Here is a 22509-nt window from a genome sequence, read left to right as displayed (position 1 = left end):
AATAAAAATAATATTCAGCCATTTCATCTTGCAAAGATTTTTGTTGTACGATGTTAAGATTAAATACAAAGACATGATAAAAAAAGCAGAAGTGGCTGCACCTACTATATCTGGCACGTAGGAGGCAGAACCACACTGAGAAGGAACCACTCAGCTGGGCAGAGAGACTTTCCCATCCATTGGCACAAGATGGACAGAGGTAAGGGGTATAACAAGGGACTGGGATGGGAGAGAAGGAACCACTCAGCTGGGCAGAGAGACTTTCCCATCCATTGGCACAAGATGGACAGAGGTAAGGGATATAACAAGGGACTGGGATGAGAGAGATCTATATGGGAATATGTCTGTATCATTAATATGGAGAGAGAACAGCACAGCAGGGAGGACATGACTATGTAACTATAATTTACTTAAGATTATGTATAAACAGCATACCTTTCTTTGCAGGAGGGAACCACCAGTCACATAAAAACACAGAAATAGATTTAGTTGTGTAACCACATGGGGAGGCATGACTAAACTCATTTTTATCTAAAACTACAAAACAGATCAGGAAAAACCATGAAAACTGCAACTTTTTCGTATTGTTGCACAAACGCAAGCATCAAAAATCCTCCAAAACCACAAAGCAAAGAAAGATCTTCCAGTTGTAAAAAGGACACTTGCCACTGACTTTAACCTGATCTCAGCAGCTTTTAGATGGTGTATTTTTGGTTTTCGATTTGGTACATTATAAAACATTAAAAAAAATGTTTTTCCCACAACAAAATTATATTTTTTTTAAAAAAAAAAGACAAACTGAAAAAACAAATTGAACCTTAGTAAATGCCCCCCCTTAGCTTCAACATAAGAAGTAGCGGTTTGCTCTCGCCCACAATTCTTTAAGGTTCTGGTTGGTCTTGTGCTGATCTCCAAAATTGAATCTACCCAATGATAAAGTAGTTGTGAGAGGAAACTGAAGCAGTAAATCACTAACGGTTAGTGTTAGTAACTAACCCAATAAACACTTTGCAGTCAACGTTTCCTCTCACAACTATTTTATCATTTCATTTAGCTTCAATTTAATTATTTTATAACCATAAATATTTGGTTATAAACTATGGGGGTGAATTCAAATTTTTTCCACGCTTTGATTTTGTTTGCACTAAAACTCCCAGTATTCGAATTACGGTTCAAAAACTTGAATGTTTGATAAGTGCAAAAACTTGAAGAACTCAAATGTAAAACTGCATCTTAAAGCTCAGGAGTCCATATAAGAAATCAATGGGGGTTGTACTAAGCAAAATTCAAGCCATTTTTTCAACTCACAAAAACAGGTACAGGTATGGGACCCATTATCCAGAATGATTGGGACCAAGGGTATTCCGGATAAGGGGTCTTTCTGTAATTTGGATCTCCATACCTTAAAGGAGAAGGAAAGGCTAAGTCACTTGGGGGTGCCAAAATGTTAGGCACCCCCAAGTGACTTAAATTGCCTTCCTTGTACCCCGGGCTGGTGCCCCTGTTAGGAGAAAACAGTCCCAGCCCGGGGTACCTGTAGCGCTTCCTCCTTCCTGCTTCGTGCAGTAGAGTGAATAGTGGAACTTTAACAGAGAAGTCGGCTTTTCACTCTACTGGGCATGCGCCTGTCGTGGGGTCCCGGCAAAACAAAGCTGGAAGGAGGCAGCTTCGATTAACCATTAAATAAACCCAATAGGGCTGTTCTGCCCCCAATAAGGGGTAATTATATCTTAGTTGGGATCAAGTACAGGTACTGTTTTATTATTACAGAGAAAAGGGAATCATTTAACCATTAAATAAACCCAATAGGGCTGTTCTGCCCCCAATAAGGGGTAATTATATCTTAGTTGGGATCAAGTACAGGTACTGTTTTATTATTACAGAGAAAAGGGAATCAGTTTTAAAATTCTGAATTATTTGATTAAAATGGAGTCTATGGAAGACGGGCTTTCCGTAATTCGGAGCTTTCTGGATAAAGGGTTCCTGGATAAGGGATCCCATACCTGTATTTGAATTTGAATTAAATTTGTTTTTCATATTTGGATTTTTGAATAAATAACCATTTGAGGTTTTTTTAATTGTTAGTTTATTCAAAGTAAAAAAAAAACTCTAAAATTCACAAACTCAAAAACTGATTGATAAGCCCATATTTCAGGGATGCACTGTATCTGGGATCTGGTTTAACTTCTTGCTGAATTCTGATTGTGTCAAAATGTACATCAAAAGCAGGGTTTTCTAGCTGTAAGGCCGGTGCCACCTAGGGCCCACCCACTGCTTTGAAGGATGATTTATCAAAAATGATTAATCAAAATTTGAGTTTGCGTTTTTTCACAATTTAAGAAAAAATAAGAAAACCGTGAATACAAATATACTCAACAATGTTCTTACGAACCAAAAATAGTCGGAATTTATAAAAGGTTCAATAGAAGTCAATAAGAATTGTTTTATTTATTTATTTCCCAAGTTAAATAAAACATTTATGTTTTTAACCACATTTAAAATATATGGAACAATGTGATTCTTGGCAGCGTGCAATGCGCAGGGATATTTTTTCTTAAATAAGCATCAGTCCATATCCTGTCTAATTGTCAGAGGCATGAACATAAATAAAGTTTGTAAATTTAAATAGTAAAAGAATGGTAAAGAGGCACAGCTAAGCAATCACAGGGCTAAGGGCTCGTATTCACAAGCATTTGTTTGTGTGCTTCCCTGTGGCGGCATTCTCCTGCCTTCCACCGCACAAACAAATGCTCGCCATTCAATGCTCACCAACCTTCAGGAACGTGTTCTGCCTCACAGCCAATGGGATAGCTCCCCTGCCTGTAACTGGGCAGGATGATGTCACTTTAACTGGGCTAGCCATTGAGATGACTGCACTGATACAAGCAGTCAGCAGGTGACTAAAGGTGGCCATATTGGTGCCAATAAAAGCTGCTGGTTTGACCTCCCCAGACCCCTCTTCAGGCAATTTTTAAAAAAACGCTATTGAGCAAAAAGTGGATTGGGGCATTGATATAAACCTCTCCCAACTGATCGCCCCAGGCCTACATTATGATCTGACCATTGGCCCAGATTATTGTTGGCTGGATCAAAAAGGGTTAAGATCCACTTGCCAAATTAGCAGATGGTAAAATACACCCAGTTTTACACTGCTGCCAAATCTAAAGCAATGATGGTACATTCTATCCCCAGCAAATCAGATCATAGCGGAGATGAAGTGAATATCATTTCTGTTAAACATATCAATATCCATTCTTAATTTTTTTTTTTAAAATAAAAAAAAGCAAAGAATGTTTTTTCTCTCCTGTTGCATTATGGAGTTCAGCCCCGGCATCACTGGAATGGGAGGAGCCAGTGTTCACATCTTGTCTTTAGTTAAAGGGAAACTATACCCCCAGAATGAATACTTAACCAACAGATAGTTATGTTGGGTTGAAAACCCCAACATACTGTTCTTCGACTTTAGCTTATTCTTCCGCTTCTTCTTATTCTTAGCGCCCCCCCATTTTCTAAACGCTACTCCTCCTACAGTTTTAGGGGTACAACACCCAAACTCCCCACACATCTTCGCCCTATAGCAGAGCAGGTTGCTTGTGCTTTTCTAAGCGATCCAGCCCCCCGTCTTTTTGTGGCGCCGCTCCAAACCCCCCAATTTTCCCATTGACTTTGACAGGGAAGATTTTCAAACTGCTGCCACTCTTACAGCTTTGAAGCTACACCCCCCAAACTTGAATAACATAATCATGGGGTCACCCCGAATGAAGCAGCAACCCCAAAGTGGGAAGGGCTAACAACAGCCAATCAAATTTTAATCATTGACTTTAATGGGGAAATTGAAACTGATGCCAATCTTACAGCTTCGAGGCCTCACTCCCCAAACTTGAATCACACAGTCATGGGCTCAGCCTGAATGAAAATAGGATGATTATTGGATGCCCAAAAGTGGGCGGAGCTGTGAACCACCAATCAGATTTTTTCTATTGATTTGGCAGAAATTCAACCTGCTGCCATTCTCACAGTATTAACACCGGGGTCCCCAAACTTTTTACACTTGGTCACTAGGGGACTGCAGTTTAAGTTTTGAAAAGTGGGCGGAGCCACCAACAGCCAATCAAATTTCACCTATTGTTTTTTATAGGTTTGATGCCAGATTTTCCAAACTTTGCACAGTCAGTCACTGGGTGACTATGCATTCAGGTTTTTTTTTTTAAAAACACAAAGTGGGAGGGGCCAAAAACAGCCAATCATATTGTACCCATTGACTTTTATGGGGAAATTGAAACTGCTGCCAATCTTACAGCTTTGAGGCTACACTCCCCAAACTTGAATCGCACCATCATGGGCTCAGCCTGAATGAAAATATGATGATTGTTGGATGCCCAAAAGTGGGCGGAGATGTGAACAGCGAATCAGATTTTACCTATTGACTTGGCAGAAATCCAACCTGCAGAGTTAGGCACCAGGTAACTGTGGTTCAAGGTAAGAAAAAGTGGGCAGAGCCACCAACAACCAATCAGAGTTTACCTATTGACTTTCAATGGGGAAATTCAATCTGCTGCCATTCTCACAGAATTAACACCAGGGTCCCCACACACCAGGGTTTTGAAAAGTGGGCAGAGCCACCAACAGCCAATCAGAGTTTACCTATTGACTTTCAATGGGGAAATCCAACCTGCTGCCATTCTCACAGTACTAACACCGGGGTCCCCAAACTTTTCACAGTTGGTCACTAGGGGACTGCAATTTTAGTTTTGAAAAGTGGGCGGAAGCACCAACAACCAATCAGATTTCACCTATTGATTTTTATTGGTTTGTTGCCAGGGTTCCCAAACACTGCATAGTCAGACACTGGGTGACTACGCATTTAAGTTTTTTTGTATTTTTGTAAGTGGGTGGAGCCACCAACAGCCAATCAGATTTTACCTATTGACTCTAAATGGGGAAATTCAACCTGCTGCCATTCTCACAGTACTAGCACCAGGGTCCCCAAACTTTTCACAGTTGGTCACTAGGGGACTGCAATTTTAGTTTTGAAAAGTGGGCGGGGCCACCAACAGCCAATCAGATTTCACCTATTGAAATTTATTGGTTTGATGCAAACTTTGCACAGTCAGTCACTGGGTGACTTTGTACTCAAGGTTAGAAAAAGTGGGCGGGGCCGCCAAAAGCCAATCACATTTCTTTCATTGTTTTCAGTGGGAATATTTTAACTGCTGCCATTCTCACATGTTTAATGTCAGGGTCCCCAAACTTTGCACAGTTTGTCACTAGGTGACTATGTTCCAAGTTTAGAAAAGTGGGTGGGGCCAACAACAACCAATTAGATTTCACCTATAGACTTCATATGTTTAAATTTAAACTGCGGCCATTCTTTAAATATTAATACTAAGGTCTCCAAGCTTTGCAGAGTTAGTCACCTGGTAACTGCAGTTCAGAGTTATAAAAAGTGGGTGGAGCCAACAACAGCCAATCAGATTTTACCTATTGATTTTCAATTGGAAATTCAACCTGCTGCCATTCTCACAGTATTAACACCAGGGTCACTAGGGGACTGCATTTTTAGGTTTTAAAAAGTGGGTGGAGCCACCAACAGCCAATCAGACTTCACCTATTGAATTTTTTTGGTTTATATTTAAAATGTTGCTTTGCTCACACTATTTATGTCAGGGTTCCCAAACAAGTGGGAGGAGCCACCAACAGCCAATCCATTTCCACCCATTAGATTTCATTGGTTTATATTTAAACTGATGTCATTATTTAAATATTAATTCCAGGGTTGTTAAAGTTTCCAGAGTTAGTCACTGGGTATTTGCCATTCAAAGTTAGAAAAAAGTGGGCGGAGCCACCAACAGCCAATAACATTTCACCTATTTACTTTCAATGGTGAAGTGTAAAATGCTGTCACCCTTACAATTTTTATGCCTGAGTCCCCAAAATCTGCAAAGTTGGTCACTGGGGGACTGCAGTTCAAAAATAGGAAAAGTAGGTTGGGCCACTAACAGCCAATCAGATTTCATCCATTGAATTTTATTGGTTTAAATATAAAATGCTGCCATTCTCACACTATTTATGCCAGGGTGCCCACTGTGTGACTTCGACTCAAGGTTAGAAAAGTGGGCGGAGCCACCAACCACCAATCACAATTCACCTATTGACTTTTATTGGTTTAAATTTTAATTGCTGCCGTTCTTTAACTATTAATCCTAGGGCCCCTAAACTTCGCAGAGTTAGTCACTGGGTAACTGCAGTTCCAGGTTAGAAAAAGGGGGTGGGGCCACCAACCGCCAATCAGATGTCGTTGACTTTCAGTGGGGAAATTTAAGTTGCTGCCATTCAGACACTATTAAAACCAGGGTCCCCAAACTTTGCACAGTGGTTTTTACTGTATAACTGTGGTCCAAGGTTAGAGAAAGTGGGCAGAGCCCATTCAGTGACTTCATGTTTTTCAACCCAACATGAAGTTTGTTCTCAAACTTCCCTTTCTAGTTTATATTATGTTAACTGACCTATTAAAGAATCTCACCAAACTGGAATATATATATCAGTAAATATTGCCCTTTTACATCCTTTCCCTTGAGCCGCCATTTAGTGATGGGCTGTGTGCTCCCTCAGAGATCAACTGACAGGAAATAATGCAACTCTAACTGTAACAGGAAGTAGTGTGGGAGCAAAAGGCAGAATTCTGTCCATTCATTGGCTGATGGGGCCTAGCATGTATGTGTGCCTTGGCTTGTTTGTGTGCACTGTGAATTCTATGATCCCAGGGGGCGACCATTAATTGTTAAAATGGCAGTTTTTTTTTATATAGGATTACCCAATAGCACATACTACTAAAGTATATGTAGGGACCCATAGGGTTAAGCTCCCTATGGCTTTACTTCCCTACCTCTTCACACCTTTATTGTTATTGGGCAGAGCCCTCTATACTCAGGTTACAGTTCTAACACTATCCCTTATAGGTTTAGTCTGGTTATACACGCCCCCTGCAGACTGATATAGTGTCTGGCAGGAGGGTGTGACTTCCTTTTTGGCTGCCTCTGCTCTCAAGCATCAGTCACTGAGCCTGGGTGCAGCAAGGCCCCAGTAAAAGCCCTTGAACAACTAAAGTCGGGGACAGGGCCCCGTGAACGAGGAACAAGTAAGCACAGCAGTTTTCTTTATAGCACTCTCTAGGAGAAGTGAGCATAGTCAGATCTATCTAGCACGAGCAGCTGTAGCTCCAACATAGGAGATAATTAAGGGTTTAGCCTACCCCAGGCTCTGTATGCCTTGCTGCAGGGACCCCAGTTAAGACATAGGATTCAGGCTAGTCTTTACCCGTGAACCACCGTTGGCTGGAGGGATCCGTTCCAGTAAAGGGCATCCATCTTGGGATTCCTGGTCACTATCCCTGTCTATCTCCATTGTGTGCTGCATTGTCTCGGTATGCCACAACTGCTACTATCCACTGTGACATTCTATATCAACTGCTTGTGAGTATATGAATGCATCTGTGTCTTGGACAATAAATCTGTTAATAGTTCATCAGCAAGAACCTTTCTGGCGTCCATTATTACTACTGCACCACACAGCCTCAACAAGTTGTAGTTCAACTACACCCTCAGCTCCATATTATTCCTCCCATATAGCGGAGGCCCATGCCTAAGTATTAAGGGTCGCATGTAACACATGCTCTACACTATGCTACTAGCCTGGATTTGCCTTATCTAAGTCAATCCTTCTAGGCCTAACCTTTCACTAAGCAGAGCGCTTCTTTGTGAAGCTCTCTGTCTGAACAAGCAGGTGGAGAGATATTGTGGAATCTGGGAATAGGTAGGCCCAGACAGAATAGGCAGCTCCTGTAATAGGTCACACTAGGTGTGATAGACAGGCAGGGCTAGCTAGTGAGCAGCTTCTAGCTCCCACAAGGATTTGCCAAGGGATTATTATCCCGGATATTATACTGCCCAGAGTAGGGTTACCAGTATACAGACCTAGGGTTAGATAGCGATCACCCAGGTTCCACTGGAAGCAAATACCAAAAAGCTGGGAGTTAACCCATTGTGCCCTCCGGGGAGACAGTCATTGTGACCATTTGTCGTGAGTACTGTCTGTTCTGTGAGATGCTACTACCTACCTATTCTGTGCTGTAATTACTCCTAAGTGGCTGTGTAAATAAACAGTTCATTGTTTCAATGTTAAAAACCACTGGTGCCCATTTCTTTAGAGATACAACACATAACTAACTGGCCTCCATATCAAGCGAGGGCTCACACCTGAAGGATCTAGTGTCATCCTGGGTAAAATAAGGTGTGGTTTGTGGTAAACAGAAGGGCTAATTTACCATAAGCTTACACATGTATAAACACATTCTTTATTTTACCTCCTTACAACCTAGAACTGAAATTAAAGCTCTTAATGAAACTCATCTTCAACTAATAATATAACACTTTATTTCAAATACCCAGGAACAAGGCAAAGTGATTTTGACAATGATGTATATGAAAATTTCCCTGGCACTAAGGAACCAAGGAAGATGATGAGGATTCAACAAGAATCTAAAGGAGAAAACCTCCCACCAAAAGGTAATCTGTATTCCTGTGTGTGGTTTTCCTACTATAACAACTCACTGTAGGGCCAGTGTTTGCATGGTGCTGATGTCTGTGGAGCTCTATACCTCAGCCTCATGTGTCATGTTCTAATTGAGCAACATTCTGTAAAGGAGAAAGAAAGGCAGATTCACTGGGCTTATTATAATCACATACCTGAGACCCTGGGCCAGAGCTCCTGTTGGTTGAAAATGACACCAACCCTGGGTACCACTGTTTGTGTGTCACGTCTCCATCTTCCTCCTCTTCGGTGATCCTGTCTACAGCCCCTGGCAGGGTGTATTTGCACAGATTAGTGAGAAGCCGGCTCTTTGCTTCTACATTCAGCTTGTGCACTAGTCCTGTTCTGTAAACAAGATCCAAGAAGAAGAGGAGGATGTAGTGATAACTGTATCCCCCCCCCCAGTGCAGTTTGTTTTCAGCCTAACATTTTGGCACCCAGCAGTGATTATACCTTTATTTCCCCGTTATGACACAAGGAGCATAGTTAGAATATGTTTAACTAGTGAAATGATGGGCAGCTGTTTCTGCTGATCGTCAGCTTTTTATTTTTCTCTGGTTGCTAAATACATATTAAACCCACCCCAACTTCAGTTCTATGGGACATAAAGGACCAAAACATTGAATTCCAGTGAGCTTTGCAGATAATCATCATTATGGCATCACTGGAACTAGATGCCCAAAGGCCCCAGTGTTTGGCCTCCTCCTTTCCCCATCCCTCAGTGCCTAGATGTGAGGCTGCGCATAGTGCATTTCTGCAAAGATCTGATACTTTGGACCGAAAAACTTTCCATTAAATATATGTTATTTAAAAGCCAAAAACACAGAATTTCTCTCCCAACAGAAGCAATAACTAATATGTCGGTGTATCTATTTCTTTTTCAGCTCTGAAGGCAAGTGAAACATTAGGGACACAGAGGAGACTCCTGATGGTTCTGGTGACCCTGCTGGTTCTTGTCTTCATGTTCCTGATAATCCTGACCTGCCTCATGTTTATATACTGTGAGTTTCACCCACAGCGGCAATAACATATGTAATATGTAACTACCTATTCTTCAAAATCATACATTTGACTCATTTGCCAGCTGCAAAAATTTGACCCACTTAATAGATTTATCTTTAATTTTAAAATATACTGTACATAATTAGTGATGAGCAAGTCTGTCCCGCCTCTTTGCTGAAAAATTCCCAGAAATACAGCTATTGCACGACTTGTTTGACACATCCACAACTTATTTGACACAACTTTGACTTTTTTGACCCAATCGCAACTTATTTGGTGAAACGGTGACTTTTCTGACGCAACCACAACTTATTTGATATGACCGCAACTTTTTTTGACACAACTGCGACTTTTTCCTCACTCAGTGAATTTGTGTTGCGGCAAATCTTTGCAGCAGTGTCGTGAAAACTGTTGCCAAAGGGGAAATGCGGAATTTCACAGTGAACCCATGCCTGGTGAAAAAACTCACTCATCACTATATAATAAAATAAGCTGGGGGTGCTGAAGGCCACTGTTGTTATTTCAAGGCAAAGTATCTGTCCACAAAGATAAATCAAGAGTTGTGCTGCTACTGGATAACCCAGTGTCTTTGCACAAAGTAATGACTTAGCACAGAACTAAAATACTTATACAAGCAGAGAGTAATACACTTTTGGCCAAAACTGTCCTGAAGTTCATACACAAACGCGAGCTTCATAAACATGGAAGATTCTGTTCCTATCTAGCAGGGAGTTGATAGATACACCAATGTTTCCAGTTGGCCTGCGCTATTTTGGGATTTGGCCAAATCCCTTGTGAAAGATTTGTTACAAACCGAATCAGAATCAGAATTTGCGTGTGCAAATTGAGCTACTAAAGAGAAAAAATTTAAAGTTTGTGTAGGGACCCATAGGGTTAAATGGTCCCTATGGATTTAAATCCCTACAGGTTCAGTTCCCTTAGTTGCTGGGCAGAAGGGAATGTATCTAAGTGAGTTCATTAACATGTGTGCTATTGGTTAGAAGGTATGGTGACCACTTCCTGCCTGACTTTGGTATAGTGTTGGGAGAGGAGTGGCACCTTCCTCTTGTTTGCTTCCACCTTAGGGACAGGGTGGATGTGTGCTGAGAGCCCAGTGAAGTCGGGGAACAGGGCCCCGTGAATGAGGCATTAGATAGTGGCAGGTGTAGCTCCCTTTATAGTACACTCTAGGGGTGTAAGGCAGTTAGGGCTGAGCTAGAATGAGCAGCATGAGCTCCTGCATAGGATTTGCAGTTTTTCTGGAGATAGTTCTCCCAGGCCACATTGCCTGTAGTGTAGGGATCCAAGTGAATAGGGAATCAGGATAGAGAATTCCCTGAGGGATCCACTACGGGGTGTGTCGCAGAGGTGAAGTGAGATTCCTGCCAGTCTGGCCGCAGGAGAGTGTGAGTCTGAATATACACTCGGTATATGTTGCATGTACCACTGGCCTCTGAAGCTGTATTGTGAGTAAACCCTGTGGATGTTCAATAAATACTTATTACTTTGTTATTTGCAAGAACCTCTGGCGCCCTCTGTTTTCATTTTTCTGCATAGCAGCAAGAGAGGTGTAGTTGCACAACACCCTCACCTTCCTCTTCCACTTAGCGAAGGCCCATTCTGGGTAAGAGAGTACAGTGTAACCCATGTTCTACTGGTACTAGTCCGGGAAGGCAGCTATTGAGCTGAAATAGGTGTTACATTTGGCGCCCAAAAGGCGTGGGGCTCGAAGGTTAAGCTGCTGGTGCATGTTCCTTTAAATTTTTGTGACAAGCGCAGGCACTGCTGGATGCAGTAGAGAAAGGTGCTTGGTCACTTCGTGAAAGGCGCAAAGTAATTGGCCGTGGGTTCGGGTTCTGAGGTTCTTGCCGTTACTCCCATTGGCTGCAGTTACTGCCTGTCATTTAAGTCTCGCGTGCATATATTTTGGCGCGAGTGAATAGTTTTGGCGCGAGTTGACCAGGGAGAATCCCTGATGTGAGGTCATCGCCGCCATTTTGTGGGAAGCAATAGAGGAAGACGGATGTCTGGTGATTGCTCTGTACCTGGGTGTGCGCATAATCTCTAATCCTTGCTGAGGAGAGACTGCTGCATACTGTTTCTGTACCCACATAAGCTGTGGGACTGTGAGAGTATCTTTCCAGTGACTCTGTGTGCATCGGAAGGCCGTAAGCCCATACCCACGCAGAATGGCGGATGCCCGCTGGGATGGCTGGGAGGAAAAGTACACTCCGGCTGGAGTTTCTGGTGGTGCCACAGGGGAAGTGCCAGTGACTGAAATGGGCCAGAGATACATCTGGCGCGGCACGTTTGGAACAAAGCCTGATAGTGGCAAGCGGTATGTCTGGCGAGGCACATTTATACAGAAGTCTGACAGTGAAGGCAGGAGGGTCATGGTTCCTTGCTGTGGGAAGTGCAATGCGGAGGTCACCAGGGAGCTGCGTGATTTTGCTGCTAAATGCCCTCAATGCCAAATGCCCTGCTGGGTGGGACCCTTCCAAGCCGTTGGAAAAAGCAAAGACTCTGAACTGAGGTCTGCCCTGATTTCTGCTCTGGAAGGACTGTCAGTGGTGATAAAGGAACTGGAATAGGGGGGAGGCCTGGTACCCCATTCTGCTCCAATGTTATTGATTGCACTGTTGATATGTTGCAATGTTTGAACTGCCTTGCTTGTTTTTCAGTGACCATTGTTACCCGGTAGTGCTCTGGAGAGACTACCAGAAGAGGATGTCATATGATACTATGGTATTCTGTGGGTAATGTGATGTGTTTGATATTGTACCCCATTGTCGGGACGAAATGGGTTTTTCCCAGGGGTGAATGTAGGGACCCATAGGGTTAAATGGTCCCTATGGCTTTAAATCCCTACAGGTTCAGTTCCCTTAGTTGCTGGGCAGAAGGGAATGTATCTAAGTGAATTCATTAACATGTGTGCTATTGGCTAGCAGGTATGGTGACCACTTCCTGCCACTGTTGGGAGAGGAGTGGCACCTTCCTGTTGTTTGCTTCCACCTTAGGGACAGGGTGGATGTGTGCTGAGAGCCCAGGGCATGGGCCCAGGCCCAGTGAAGTCGGGGAACAGGGCCCCGTGAATGAGGCATTAGATAGTGGCAGGTGTAGCCCCCTGTATAGTACACTCTAGGAGTGTAAGGCAGTTAGGGTTGAGCTAGAATGAGCAGTTCTGAGCTCCTGCATAGGATTTGCAGTTTTTCTGGAGATAGCTCTCCCAGGCCATATTGCCTGTAGTGAAGGGATCCCAGTGAATAGGGAATCAGGATAGAGAATTCCCTGAGGGATCCACTACAGGGTGTGTCGCAGAGGTGAAGGGAGATTCCTGCCAGTCTGCCCGCAGGAGAGTGTGAGTCTGAATATACACTCGGTATGTGTTGCCTGTACCACTGGCCTCTGAAGCTGTATTGTGAGTAAACCCTGTGGATGTTCAATAAATACTTATTACTTTGTTATTTGCAAGAACCTCTGGCGCCCTCTGTTTTCATTTTTCTGCATAGCAGCAAGAGAGGTGTAGTTGCGCAACACCCTCACCTTCCTCTTCCACTTAGCGAAGGCCCATTCTGGGTAAGAGAGTACAGTGTAACCCATGTTCTACTGGTACTAGTCCGGGAAGGCAGCTATTGAGCTGAAATAGAGGTTACATTTGTGTTTGTGTGATAAAACATCACATGATTTTAAGGATTTTGATATGGTTTGCCCAGGAACATGGATTCGTCTGAATATGAATCCTGCTGAAAAAGACCGAATATTGGCCGAATCCTAAACCAAATCCTGCGCTTGGTGCATCCCTAGTATTCAGCTCACTCACCTGTTACTGATCTTCTCTTTCCAGATTCTACAGTGAGCCGGCAGCTACAGCAGGAACGTGAGTATTCTCTATACACTGTCTTCATAATTATACATACATCAAAGTATAAGGACATAACAAACAACCCCTGTACTATACCATAGCCTTATAGACACATTATTATAACACTGAGCAGTATAAAACACTTGGTAAAAAAGGGAAAGCAGTGCAGGTATGGGATCCATTATCCAGAAACTCGTTATCCAGAATGCTCTGAATTATGGGACGGTCATCTTCCACAGACTCCATTTTAATGAAATACTTAGATTTTTAAAAATGATTTCATTTTTCTCTATAATAATAAAACAGTACCTTGTGCTTGATCCCAACTAAGATATAATTACCCCTTATTGGGGCAGAACAGCCCTATTGGGTTTATTTAATGGTTAAATGATTCCCTTTTCTCTGTAATAATAAAACAGTACCTGTACTTGATCCCAACTAAGATATAATTACCCCTTATTGGGGGCAGAACAGCCCTATTGGGTTTATTTAATGGTTAAATGATTCCCTTTTCTCTGTAATGATAAAACAGTACCTGTACTTGATCCCAACTAAGATATAATTACCCCTTATTGGGGGCAGAACAGCCCTATTGGGTTTATTTCATGGTTAAATGATTCCCTTTTCTCTGTAATAATAAAACAGTACCTGTACTTGATCCCAACTAAGATATAATTACCCCTTATTGGGGGCAGAACAGCCCTATTGGGTTTATTTCATGGTTAAATGATTCCCTTTTCTCTGTAATAATAAAACAGTACCTGTACTTGATCCCAACTAAGATATAATTACCCCTTATTGGGGGCAGAACAGCCCTATTGGGTTCATTTAATGGTGAAATGATTACCTTTTCTCTGTAATAATAAAACAGTACCTGTACTTGATCCCAACTAAGATATAATTACCCCTTATTGGGGCAGAACAGCCCTATTGGGTTTATTTCATGGTTAAATGATTCCCTTTTCTCTGTAATAATAAAACAGTACCTGTACTTGATCCCAACTAAGATATAATTACCCCTTATTGGGGGCAGAACAGCCCTATTGGGTTTATTTAATGGTTAAATGATTCCCTTTTCTCTGTAATAATAAAACAGTACCTGTACTTGATCCCAACTAAGATATAATTACCCCTTATTGGGGCAGAACAGCCCTATTGGGTTTATTTAATGGTTAAATGATTCCCTTTTCTCTGTAATAATAAAACTGTACCTGTACTTGATCCCAACTAAGATATAATTACCCCTTATTGGGGGCAGAACAGCCCTATTGGGTTTATTTAATGGTTAAATGATTCCCTTTTCTCTGTAATAATAAAACTGTACCTGTACTTGATCCCAACTAAGATATAATTACCCCTTATTGGGGGCAGAACAGCCCTATTGGGTTTATTTAATGGTTAAATGATTCCCTTTTCTCTGTAATAATAAAACTGTACCTGTACTTGATCCCAACTAAGATATAATTACCCCTTATTGGGGGCAGAACAGCCCTATTGGGTTTATTTAATGGTTAAATGATTCCCTTTTCTCTTTAGCTACTGAAAATTCAACACGTTTACTGCATTGTTTTGTGGGATAAAAAAAATACTTTCACTTTCCAAAACCCATATATTTTATGAAATTACGCATTCAAATGGATTCAAAATGGGCACCCATGTCTTTCTACTCCAAACTACAGAGTTGCAATGCTTTTCAAAAATTGGCAGTTTTGATGAAATACCTGAAAATCTTTTCAAACCTTTCACTTTCAAGCACCTTATAACACATAACACCTTATAACACATATAACACATAACACATATACACATAACACATATACACATATACACATAACACATAACACATATACACATATATACATATATACACATATACACATAACACATATACACTTATAACACATAACACCTTATAACACATAACCACATAACATTAGGTACCAAGAAAACACATCCTAAATATGAAAGGGTTGGACCAAGGGTCCACTGAACAGCTTGATACCCATTGTACATAGGATTAGCAAAGTATCTGGCATTTAGAGTCCCAAAATAAAGTTAGTGCATACAAATTGCCCTGGAGATCTCACTACTGAAAATTCAACACATTTACTGCATTTTTGTGGGGTAAAAACACAAAAAAAACACATTGACCCCCCCCAAAACCATATATTTTTGGAAATTACACATTTGGGTGAATTCAAAATTGGTACCCATGTCTTTCTACTCCAAACTACAGAGTCACAATGCTTTCCCAAATTTGGGGGTTGTGATGAAATACCTGAAAATTGCATCCTTCCACTTTCAAGCACCTTATCTCCCACATAACATTAGCTACTAAGAGAACACATAATTAATATGAAAGCCAAGGGTCCACAGAACAGTTTGATGCCCATTATGCATAGGATCACCAAAGTATATGGTATTTAGAGACCCCAAAAGGAACAAAAAAAGCAAACAAATTGCATACCCTGCAATATAAAAATGTGAATCTTTACTCAAGTGCCAAAGGCAACGTTTTGGGCACCTGGGGCTGCAAGAAGCTATTTTCACTGTGTAAGCACATGTTAACTGATTCTACCCTGCAATATAAGCTCCCGACATGTGTATTATGTGCCATAAGACCCCCTAACAGTACAGAGACCCTAGAAAACCATATATTTTACAAAAGTACACATTCTGACAAAACAAAAATGGGTAAATACATCTTTCTACTGCAAACTACCAAACTAAAAAGCTATGCTAAATATAAAGATTTTTATTAAATTTCTGAAAATCATCACAAAGCTTGCATTTTCCCTCATTATATACCCCACATTTCATAACATATCAACATAAAACCTTCTAAAGGTCTGCTGAACAGTTTGATGCCCAGTATGCATAGATTTACCAAACTATGTGGCGTACAGAGGCACCCAAATTGATGCAAAATGCTATAAAATCACTAAAATCCATAAAAAAATCTGCTGTCAGAATCACAGTTTGAGAATTTTAGCTTGGGCATATTAGTTTTAATCAAGTGAACAACACCTATGCATGACTAAAAATGCAATAAAATGGCTAAAAATCACAGAAAATATAATAAAAGCACTAAAATAACATACAAAAGGTATTGCGCGGTGCACTATTTGGCGTTTTTTCCTCTTTCCGTTTGAACTGGGGATTTGCCTACATCTAACCTGGTCTCCTACTGTTGAGCTTGACTTCATCGCCCTCTGGTGAGCCTTTTGAGTCACTACACACAGTGGTGGATATAGTAATTTGTTTCACATACAACAAGGTGATTGGTTTAATTATTTGAACAAAGTTTCAAAACGTTATTACACTATCAGTTGTTTTTGTTTCATCTTTGTTTCACTTTATACGTGCGCTCCCTTCACACTTTTCTGGACCAGATTGGAGAATACACTATCCAGAATGGCAATAAAACTTTTTTTTTAGGCATACTCCAGAGACAAGGAACCCCGTCCCTAATTTTAAGCCTTGATGCTGAAAAGGCCTTTGATAAATTGAACTGGCCCTATTTATTTACATTACTAAAACATTTAAATCTTACAGGCCCCTATCTCTCTGCTCTACGCAACCTCTACAGCATTCCTACAACTTATTTAAAAGTACCAGGCCAATCTGGAAAACCTATCCCAAGATTAAATGGAACCCGTCAAGGTTGTCCCCTATCATCTCTCTCAAACTAAACCTGAACAAAACAGAAGCTTTACCATTAAATATCCCTAAAAAAACTATTCTTAAAACAAATTTCAACTATAAATGGAAAACAGACTCTATCACCTATCTAAGGACCCATATCCCTGCAGCTCATGATTGGATATTTGACCTTAGCTTCAAAGAATAACAGCCTTAAAAATTACCATATTGCCAAAATGTCTCTATCTTTTTGAAACACTACCAGTGACAATGCCAGCTAGCATACTAAAGGTCATCCAGGCCTTATTCCATAAATTTATTTGGAACTCCAGCAGACACAGAATTTCCAAATCAGTAATCATGACAGCGACTAGGCACGGTGGACTGGGTGTCCCCAATTTACAAAAATAAAAAATACTATGAAACTGCACACTTAAGACAACTTCTAACTTGGTCCTGGAGATCACTGACTATTTGGGGCCAAATCGAAAACGACATGCACAATGACTCCCACTTCAACTCAACAATCTGGTCCAAAACTGATAAAATACAAACATCTCCATACATGCTATCATTAACTTAACTCACACTTTCAACCTGGACTAGTGTTTGTGTATACATGTGTAAAAGTTGTGTGACAGTGTGTAAGTGTGTATATGAGTGTAAATAAGTGTTAATATGTGTATAAAAGTGTGAAAAATGAAAAAAAACAAACTGCTAAAATGTGTGCTGTAAGTGTGTATAAATGTATGTAAGTGTGTATAAATGTATGTAAGTGTGTGTAAGTGTGTAAATGCAAAAAAAAAAAAAACTCCTTACCTGTCCTGAAGACCCGATTGCCTCCTCCTACAGTGGACCGGCACTAGGGGGGGAAGCAGGAAGCAGCAGACGTGATGCGATCGCGTCTGCTGCTTCCTGGAGGGTCCTGCGACAGATCGCTTCGCAGGACCCTCATGACAGCCCCCCTGGCACGTTGCCCAGGGGGGCTGTCATCGATAGAAACTCTCTGCAGAGGCGGCTCATTCCGCAGAGAGCAGCCTTTAAATGCCAACGACGTATGGGAACACGTCGTTGGCATTTAAGCCATTTTACTGCCACGACGTATCCCATACGTCGTTGGCAGTAAAAAGGTTAAACAAACTGCTATTTTCTTTTAGATTTCATGCAGAATAAATTGGAAATAATTTATAGTTAAACTGTTCCTACAGGAGGTTGCAGTGTCTTCACCCAATAACCAAGGTAATTTGTGTATTACCAGGTTATTTAGTTTCATCTTTGCCACCAATACTTAGTTATATGAGAATTATTTCTACTGCATTGCAGTCATAAGGCCCATTCCATATTGCCCTTATAGCATCTAAACCACAAGGAAGCAAACATTCAAAACCACAACTTGCATTTACGTTTATTTTGTAGTTTTGTGAACAGCTGTCTTTTTGATTAATGGCTATATCGCTACTACATGCCTTCATTCACATATTTACTTACTATGAATGGAATATTGTTTCATACTCTTTGTACAGTATAAAGACTGGGATTCTACCCTTTCATTATAAAAAATAAAGCAAAGGGGGTATATATTCCTTCCACTGCTCAAAACAAAGACCTAGTGGAGCAGCAACCAATTTCGTTGCCCACAAAATATTTAGACAGGTTTACAAAGCTTCAGGACCTGATACATATAAGTACTGCAAACAGAAAACTGGTTATAAACCAGGCCTGAATGGGTTAAATGATGTTTCATTTATTCCCTTCTCCTGACTTGGCTGTTAACACATCCGTTCATATCATTGTATCTTAAATCTGGAAGGTGATGATAGCATATGGAATGTGTCATGGATGGGGGAAGTGTATTCCATAAAAAGGTCTGGACTCAAACGCACACATTCTCAGGCACTTTCCCTTTCACATACAACTCACACACACTCACACACACACACACACACTCACACACACTCACACACACTCACACACACTCACACTCACACACACTCACACACACTCACACACACACACACACACACACACACACACACACACTCACACACACACTCACACACACTCACACACACTCACACACACTCACACACACTCACACACACTCACACACACACTCACACACACACTCACACACACACACTCACACACACATACAACACACACACACTCACACACACTCACACACACACACTCACACACACTCACACACACTCACACACACACACACACACACACTCTCACACACACACATACAACACACACACTCACACACACACACACATACAACACACACACACACACACACACACACACACTCACACACACACACACACACACACACACTCACACACACACACACACATACAACACACACACATACAACACACACACTCACACACACACACACTCACACACACACACACACACACACATACAACACACACACACTCACACACACTCACACACACACACACACTCACACACACACTCACACACACTCACATACACTCCCACACACGTTTTTTGGGACTTTCATATACAACTCACACGCAAACACACACAGTTTCAGACACTTCCACTTTATGCATCATATCGCTACATACAGATATTTTGTAGAGAACCTTTGCAGAGAACATAGTTTTTGACAAAACCTTTTTTTACAAAAAAATCTCCTTACACCCTTTACTGTCTGGATTTGCCCCCATGACCTGACAATACACCCAGCAACTAGGAGGCCCCTCTGTATGAGCACTTAATGTTACATTAATGCCATACTCACACTCAGCTCCCAGTATGCCATTTTTCTGTCCCACAGATCTTCTCTTGGCTTTTCTGTCACCTCTCAGCCGGCCCGTTCCTTATATCAGACTCAGTTTTAAAACTTTTTATGCCCCCAACAATAAACAGTATCTCCCATAAGCCCAATAGAATTCATATTCCTGCCACCCCAGACTCTGTTTTCCTATTATTTCCTAGTAAGACTAACTCTTACAGACACAAAAGTTTTACTGTTTTACATGAATCCAAGGTTCATTACAGCTATGCAAAACCTTGCAAAGCGAATAATTCCTTCAGCTCCAATATACCACAAAAATCCTACCTGTTCCAATACAGCTATGGTAAATAAATATCAGGGTGATTATTATGAATACGTTATGCTCCACACCTTCTCTTACTCTCTACTTAGGGAATGGAGGGCTGTTTGGGCCTCTGTATACTTGAAATGACAGGGTCTATTTTGTATCCCAATCTGGACCTGGTTAGAACATTGTACAGCACAATATTGCAGACAAGGTAGGGTACCTTTACAGGTTCAGTCTCTCCAAGTCTTTATTAATATCCACCTATGGCCACAGAACTTTAAAGCAATGACCATACAGGAAATTGAATGACCCAGTGCTCAGCCTATCAGGGGAGGCAAATATCAGTAGAGTTATTGCTATGATCATACCAGTCTCTACTAAACTCTACTAATTTCTGTTCATTCTTTGCAGATAAGGACAAAGCCAACTTTCTAACACAAATAAACCAGACACTGGGTAAGTCCTGTGGGACTCTAAGCACTATGATAGCAAACAAGGCAGCCATTATAGGTGCACCCAGTAGTTGGGACATCAGGAGATGAAGTGACTACTGTGTTAGTGAATCATTCTTACACCCTCCACTGTCTGATATGGCCCTACAACCAGATACTGAGCCTAGCAACAAAGAACTATATGATTTAAAGGAAAACTATACCCCAGAATGAATAATTAACCAACAGTTTATATTATGCTAAATGACCTATTAAAGAATCTCCCAAACTGGAATATATATATCAGTAAATATTGCCCTTTTACATCCTTTCCCTTGAGCCGCCATTTAGTGATGGGCTGTGTGCTCCCTCAGAGATCAGCTGACAGGAAATAATGCAGCTCTAACTGTAACAGGAAGTAGTGTGGGAGCAAAAGGCAGAACTCTGCCCATCCATTGGCTGATGGGGCTTAGCATGTATGTGTGCCTTGGCGTGTTTGTGTGCACTATGAATCCTATGATCCCAAGGGTCAGCCCCAAATTCTTAAAATGGCAAATTTCTATTTAGGATTACCCAATAGCACATATCAATAAAAACAGATATTTTTATGAAAATGATTAATTTAGATTAAGCAGGAGCAGTTTACATATGAGCTGTTTATGCAATATATTTTTATAGAGACCTACATTGTTTGGGGGTATAGTTTTCCTTTAAGATAAATTAATCTTTTGATGAGCAAACTATGGAGGAAACCCACTTGCTTTAGCAATAATGTACATGGCATTCTGATGCAAAATATCTTCTACAATGCCAATCAAACCAACCCACTGGGGCACCTAAAAAAATCAAGGATCTGCAAATGAGACATATACATATTTTATTACTTTCTTGGGCAATTCTACTAACTGTTGTTTATTGTTTGTAGATGAACAAAAACACAACCTTCTAGCACAAATCACAATGACAAAACAGTCTCTAGGTAAGGAATTGACTTTTTTTTATCATTTTGACTAAGGCTTGCAATAAGTAGCGGGTTCCTTCCTCAGTCTGACTGCTACATTATATAGAGATAGGCTTGAGAGTTAAGTTCACAGTGTTCTATGGGGTTTAATTATTCTCTATCATTTTATAGTGAATGAGCCCTATTTTCAGGTGCAATAAACATTTTGAAGGGATGACTGATGATCTATAGGCCTATAAATTGATGTTTTTTTATTTATATTTCTTCTTTTCAGAAACCCAAATATCAGAAGCTATGAACCACATTAGGCAGGAGCTCTTACTGGCAATAGGTAACTAACAGTGTGACAGAAATGATGGAATGGTGTCTCAGTGCTGTCTTCTATTTCCAGGGGATAACAGACGTAAGTAGGTTTAGGATATTGTGTGGGTTTTGTCTCCAAGGGGTATATTTATCAAAGAGTGAAGTTAAAGTTCACCACAGTCTCCATTCATATCTATGGCATTTGTAAATCAAACTTTTACTTTCACTCACTGATAATTACTCTCAAACCCAGGTGTCAGTGGGCCCCCTTGCTTCTAACTATTTGGTCAGTTGTATGGCCATTCCCTATTTCTGAATGGGTAAAGGGATGGAAGGATAGAGGAAAGAGACTTGGATAATAAAGAGGTTAAGGGAGGAGAGGTTGAGTGAGGAGAGGAGGATTAATAGTTTAGAAAGTGGGCCTATGGTCCAGGGTTTTCTGGTGGGCCCCTGGCATCTCAGTCCAAAATTGCTCAAATCCCATAGAAATTAATGGAGAGTGGCGGAATTTCACTTTAGCAGACTGTGGCGAACTTAAACTTCACTCTTTGACATATAAACCTCCTAGCGTCTCGCCTGGTATTACAATTGTGGGACCTGTTATCCAGAATGCTTGGGACCTAGGGTTTTCTGGAT

The 22509-nt window shown here is 41.0% G+C and overlaps 1 long non-coding RNA gene across 1 annotated transcript; it reads left to right on the top strand.

Annotated features, from left to right (window-relative positions):
* The first annotated feature begins 9481 nt into the window (after positions 1-9481).
* Positions 9482-20620, top strand: LOC116409800. The gene is made up of 3 exons (XR_004222080.1): positions 9482-9590; positions 13436-13468; positions 20590-20620. It is a non-coding gene; the product is annotated as an uncharacterized LOC116409800 (long non-coding RNA).
* The last annotated feature ends 1889 nt before the right edge of the window (positions 20621-22509 follow it).

The sequence above is a fragment of the Xenopus tropicalis genome, chromosome 3, assembly GCF_000004195.4.
Source record: "Xenopus tropicalis strain Nigerian chromosome 3, UCB_Xtro_10.0, whole genome shotgun sequence".
Lineage (NCBI taxonomy): Eukaryota > Metazoa > Chordata > Amphibia > Anura > Pipidae > Xenopus > Xenopus tropicalis.
This window is presented reverse-complemented; position numbering and strand designations above follow the sequence as displayed.